Raw genomic sequence first — 6,875 nt, 5'->3', positions numbered from 1 at the left:
GCGGGGCGGGGCGGGGCGGGGAGAAGGGGGCGGGCCGAGCCGGCGCCCGCAGCCGCCCCGCAGCCGTGGCTGCCCTGGCGTCCGCGCCGCGGCCGGAAGGGGCGGGGCTTCCTCGGCTTCCCGGGCTAAGCGCGGCGCCCCCGCCCCTGGCCGGCCCGCGTCCGTCGCGGGTCCGCGCCCCCTGGGCCCCCGGTCTGCAGGTGACTCGTTCCGCCGCTATCTTACCCCGCCCTCCTCGGGTCGGGCCTGTGCTGGAGTCTGGGACGTGGTGCACGACAGAGCAAAGGCCGTAGTCTCTGCTCGCTGGGAGTGTCACTTCCAAGGGGGAGGCAGCCAACCTAAACAATTCCACGCGAAGCGAAAAAGACAGCCACGGTCTTTGAAGGAAAACAACGAAGGAATAGCAAAGGATGCGTGTCATTCTGGGAAAGAATCAGGGAAAGCCTCTGAGAGGTGACTTTTTTAAAAAAAAGATTTATTTATTTATGCATACCAGAACTGGGGTACAGGACAGAGGTGCAGGGGGTGAGAGGATTCACCAGAGACAGAGTGGGGAACAGAACAGACAGATTGACCGAAATACACTGCGGAGGGGAGCAGCGGGAAGACAGGAGAGGTCTGCTGCACCGTGTGGGTAGCGACCTGGCTGGGGATGGAACTTGTGCTGCAGTCTTAACCCCTTGCGCGATCAGGGAGGCCCTGAGAGGTGATGTTTAAAACAATAGCTAGGAAAGAGCAAAAGCAGGCAAAGACTGGGAAAGAATGTTCCAGAGAGAAAGGTACATGCAAAAGCTGTAAAGACTTGTCTTGTTGGAGCAATTGAAAGCTGGCCAGCAATTGAAAGAGGGTTTCTGAGACCAGATCTCTATGAGTGGGGGTGGAAGGTGGGAGAGTTAGGCCAGTGACAGGTCATTTAAATCCTTTGGTTAAGGAAGTTTTCAGTTATAGTCTAACTGCAATGTGAAGCCTTTTAACTATAATTCCATTTCCTTGCCACCTGCATTAGGATTAAACCTTAAGGAAGAAGAATAGGAGTCCGAGGAATGAGCTTTGGTAACAGACCTTTGGAAGTTGGAGAAAGGAGAAAGGTTCTGAAAAGGAAAAGCCAAAAATGTAGGAGGAAAATTAGGAGAATGTGGTGTTCCAGCAGAGGAGAGAATTTGGGGTAGGATTGTGTTGATGTAGAGGTCAACACTGTTAAAAGCAAATGAGTACGTATGCTTGCATATAAAGCAAATATACCCTAAATTGGATTTGGTAACTTTGAATCTTTGGATTTATGAATCTACTGCCACACATTATATTTAATTTGAAACTATATTAAAAACAAGTAGATAGTAAGTGAGGAAATGAAGACAACAGAAAGAATTAGGGGCAAAAGGAAAAGTTTATTTAGGATGGGAGACAAGAACCGAGTGTCTAATATGGTAACCACTAATCACATGGCAATTTAATTACATTAAGTAGAATTAAAAATTCAGTTCCTCAATCACACTAGCCATATTTCTAGTGCCCTGTAATCACATGTGGCTAGTGAAGCTGTATTGGACAGCACACATACAGAACATTTCCATCATCACAAAAAGTTCTGTTGCACAGTGTTACAATAGAGCTTGCATTGAAACTACTGGAAATGATTTCCTCAGAAGGAGAGAGTTAACCCCTTGAGAAGAAAATCGGATGGATTCAAAGGGCGCATGGAGAATCTCAGAGGACTTACAAGGGCTTAGAAAGGAAGAACTTCATTTGTAATAGGAGCTGCAAGAAAGATATAGGTGCAGGAAAGTTCCAAGGTAGAAAGGGTTCTAGCCTGATACTTTTTCTCATTAAAGAAAAGGCAGTATCAGGACCTCCCTGGTGGTGCAAGGGGTTGAGTGTCAGCACTATGAAGCTATCTGCAGCCACTGCAGCACAAGTTCCATCTCCCACCAGGGAGCTGACCCACATGGCACAGCAGACCTCTCCTGTCTTGCCCGCTGCTCCCCTCAGCAGTGTATTTCCATCATTCCACCTGTTCTGCTCCCCACTCTGTCTCTGGCGAATCCTGTCACCCTCCACACCTCTGGCCTGTACCCTAGTTCTTGTATGCATAAATAAATAAATCTTAAAAAAAAAAAAAGGCAGTATCAGCTGAGGGTGAAGAAATGGGAGAAGGATGTTTGAAGAGAAAGGATGAAATAAACATCTTTGAGAGTAGAAATGTTGGTCTTCTAAAGAAAATTATGCAGTAGGATTTCTGAGCAATATTAAGAACTCATTTGGTATTTGAGATCATGGATCTAAATCAAAAATGTTTGATAGCTCAGGTGCAAGCACCTAGAAGACAGATTGTTGAGTTGGTTCAGGGTTGTGTTTTGCCAAAAAGGTGCTTGGAAGGGAATGTTTATGATGGTGCATCTGGAATCAAACCCATACAGAAAAGCTAATGATAGTACATGAGGGCTGATAGTGAGAAAAAGGGGAGTCAGGAAAGAGGCCAAAGTCTTAGATACATTGATGTCAAAGAGTGGTTGCATAGAGGACTTGAGCAAATGAGCTAGCAGTACTGATGCTGGTCTGAAGGGGAGATTTGGAACTGAGATCCCAGAGGTGGTGAGTTTTTCGAGGTCTGGGGTGAGCCCATAGAAACAGAAGGCTGAGGTAGAATGCATACCCTGTTGTTAAAATTGAGAGGCCAGGGTGTTAGATGTATCATCCTTGTTGAAGTTTAACTCCAACAGTCTTTGAGAGAGAGACTATGAGAGAGAAACTAAGTTATTGAGAGCCTCTAAAATGACAGGAAGTTTGGTAAGTGAAGGCGGAAGGGAGCCTTGTCTCTGGCTACCCCCACTCTCCCTTCCCTCTACTAGCCCTTTCATCTTCCCTCACCCAGTATTTCCTGCCCTCTCCCCACCTCACCCTACCAATTCTCCAACTTCTCGCTCTCTTTTTAAACTCTCACCCATCTGTCCTCTTCTTTTCCCATTTCTAACTTCTCCCCATCTACTTCTTCTCCCCGCCCTCTTTTCTTTCTTTGTCCCTTTTAGCCCTTTTCCCTTCAGTGTCTACTTCCTTTCTTTCCAGTTTTACTCTTGCCTTTTCCACCATGGAAGAGGGAATGGAATATCTCAGATGATCACAGCTGAGAAAATCTTATAATTAATAACTTACTATTCATATTCCTTTAGGAGATTCCTTTGTTTATTGAGCCCTATCACAGTGACTATCTCATGATCTGCGGACATAGATGTTACTGTTACACTCATTGCAGATGAAATCAAAGCCAAAAGTCATCTAAAGACTTTCAGTAAAGCAGCAGGAGCTGGAATTCAGGGCTGCTGAATTATGCCTCATGTTGTAGACTAGGCATTGTCTCTTTTAAAAGTAGAGCACATCAAGGATGAAAGGAAACAGAGTTTCCTAAGTTAAAGAGTCTTTGTTTCCAATAGAGAAACAGGAGTCCAGATAAAGTAAGTACCTTGGTCAAGATCATGCCCCTCTTTAGTACAGCCACTGGGACTTGGGGAGGATGAATAGATGGGCATCTGACCAAAGGATAAGAGACCCATTTAAGTCCCTCTGCTCCCAATCAGTTGCTCTATCTGGAGGGATCTCCTGGGGATCTCTGAACTTCAGTTTTTCATCTTTAAACTGGGAAATGGAGAAAAGGGTAAAATGAAGGCTTTGGTCTGTTTAGCTGAATTATAAGAGTCCTGTCATGTGCATGTTCTTCAATGAGAAAAGGGACAGTTATTTAATGGCTGCTACGTAGCCTCTGAAGGGCATATCTCTGGTACCTGGCACAAGGATTTACAAACTGTTCTGTAAAGGACCAGATAATAGCTTTGGTTATGTGGGCCACATCCTCTCTCTTGCAGATGTTCAACTTTGCCATTTAGTTCAAAGGGAGCTTCAGATAATACATAAAGGAAAGAGCATGATTATATTTCAATAAAACTTTTTTATGGACACTGAAATTTGAATTTAATATAATTTGTTCTTGTTCCAAAATGTTATATTGTTTTATTTTTTTCATCCATTTAAAAATACAGAAACTGTTTTAGCTTGCTGGCTATACCAAAACAGGTAGATATAGGTTGTAGTTTGCTGACACCTGACCTGGCAGAATGCCTGGTGTTAGAAGCCCAATCCATGCTCCTCTGCAGAGAAGGGGCTAGGACATACATCACCTGAAAACAGGAACAGCTGGTTATATGACTAAGTGTAGTGAGAGCACAAAAAAAGATAATACTGAAGCAAATGTGTCTTCTTTTCCCCTGTGCATGTTCTCTTAAGGCACTTTTCTGTATCTCTTCTAGCATAATTGCCAAAATTCAAATATATTAAGGGTATGGGGCCTGTGAGTATCTAAGAAGTGCTTCTTAGTGAAGGCCCTCGTGCCTGTTTCCATGCTTTCTTGCTCCTATGATAGTATCCACAGAAATAAAGATTTCACACAGGAGGTAGATCCACATTGTTTGCCTACTTGCAGTGATGCATAGTGACTTTCCTCTCTATGCCTCCCTGCAGTTAAGGACTGATTGTCCTGTGCCTTGCCCAACTCCTTCTGCTAACCATTCTAAGCATCTAAGGAAAATACTAATGTGGAAAAATATCAGGACGTGAAATCCAGATACCCATCTCTGCCAGGGGCCTTCTAGGGAGTTATGTCCAGGAAGAACCAGGCTAGGCAAAAGAAGAGTTTATTCTTTGTTGGTTCTTTGGGCCTGTTCTGGTTCTCTATTACTATGCAACAAACCAATCCCAAATTTAATTACTTCCAACAACAAGAAATGGTGTGAATATCACAGCCCCATCCCACACTCCCCCGTGATTTGGTGCTCAGAAGTGTTCAGTATGAGTAGTTCTGTGAATGAAGAGAGGAGACATGTGAAGAGTTTTTTCCAAAACACCTATTTTACCACATCAATCTTAGGGAGCCAAACCAAGGGTGCGAGGAGTCATTGGAAATACAACACTGCTACCATCCTCTTGTCCACAGTGACAGGTCTACTCTTAGCACTTTGGTCCCAGTTTGTCCCCAAAGAATTCATTTTGTCTTAGCCTTTATCAGTGCTCCTGCTCCTTGGAGGTGGCAGAGAAACAATGAGTTACTACTAGATGCAAACAACCAGACCTTTAATGATAATATCGCTCAATAAGCATCTATTGGATAAATGGATCTCTCCCAGAAGAGAGCCATTCCTTACCTAAATCCATAGACTGAATCTATAGATTAAGTAAGTAAAGGCAAATGGTCTTTAAAAAACAAATGTGTCAGGGCCTCCCCTGGTGGTGAAGTGGTTGAGCGCTGGGCTGCAAGGCTGCCCGCAGCCTCTGCAGGACCAGTTCGATCCCCTGCCGCCTGTGAGGGTCCCACATGGAGAACAGACCTCTCCTGCCGCACCCGCTGCTCCCCTCAGCAGTGTACCTCGTCGGTCTGCCTGTTCTGTTCCCTGCTCTGGCTCTGGTCTTACCCTCCCGCACTTCTGACTGTGCAGAGTGCTTGTATAAATAAATAAATCAAAAAAAAAAAAAAAAAAAAGCAAATGTGTCAAATCCGGCAATAAGTAATAGATCTACCTTCCTGGGAGTGACTGTCAGCTGAGCTCTGACAAGTTTGTACTGCAAAATGGTAGGCTGATCATTGTCTTTGGCAGATCTTACAGCATCTTTACTTATTAACTGTGCAGGTTAAGGTAGATTGGTTATACCTCCAGTTTCCTTGTCTGCAAACTCATGATGATGATAGCTTAGTTTAGCTAAGATATTAAAAAATTTACTGGTATGTGTTGTTTGATCATTTTAGTCTTCATTCTGAAGAATCCATGCTTTAAAAAATTAAGTAAAATAAGTCAACATAACCTGACACATAAACTGTTAGTGTAACTTTCCCAAGAGATTTAAGAGTCTCAGTGAAATTTTGCATAAATGGACAAATTGGCACTCCCCCTTAAAAATACCACGTTCCTTAAAAGAAAAACTGTAGTTGTTTTTGGAAAACAGTAGTCCAGCTTACCTCGGAAGTGTAAATAGAGAAAGGGAAAGTTGGGGAGCCTCCCTAGTGACTCAGGGGTTAAAGTCTCAACGCTATTAAGCTGTCACCAGCCACTGTGGCATGAGTTTGATCCCTGCCCAGGGAGCTGATCCTTAGGGTGCAGCAGACCTCTCCTGTCTCACCCACTGCACCTCTCAGCAGTGTATTTCAGTAAATCCCCCTGTTCTGCTCCCCACTGTCTCTGGCAAGTCCACTCACCCCCTCTCTCCCAACCTCTGGCATACACTTCTTGTATGCATGAATACATGAAATAAAGCTTCACAATAAAAAGGAAAGTTGGGTGTTAGGAGAACTTTAATAAACAAGGAAGAGAACTGATAGTTGATTCCAACTTCCTTCTTCCTGGTGAGAACAATAGCCCTTTAATTCCCACTGCCTGGCTATTAGCAGGCATGTCAGGGTTTGTAACATTGAATATTTACCCTGTCTAAATATAAAGACCATGCCACATGGATAGGGACCAAAGGGAATAAGGAAAATTAAAACAATTAATATGTCAGAATGTAGAATTTGGGGTTAATTTTTCCCTTTACATTTTTTTCTTATTATAGCATTGTTTGTACAGCAAGTCACACATTATTTAAAAGTATGACATACTAGAAATGATTCACTCTGAAACAAATAAAGAATTCGGAAATTTGAACAATTAGACTGGTAGCTTTTCTCTATAGGAGCCATAACCATAGCAATGCATTGTATCCAGAAATATAATAAACATATAATCAGGGATCAACAGATAGCAGAGTGTATATTCAGTCTATTTAAACTGACCTGCAATTTGCTCTGGCCAACTACCTCTTATTACCCCACTTATAAAAATGTGCCTTCCTTATTTGTC

This window comes from Talpa occidentalis, unplaced genomic scaffold (assembly GCF_014898055.3).
Source record: "Talpa occidentalis isolate TD23 unplaced genomic scaffold, MPIMG_talOcc4v2.1 talOcc4.9, whole genome shotgun sequence".
NCBI lineage: Eukaryota > Metazoa > Chordata > Mammalia > Eulipotyphla > Talpidae > Talpa > Talpa occidentalis.
The sequence above is the reverse complement of the archived record's forward strand: the minus strand, read 5'-3'. Positions refer to the sequence as shown.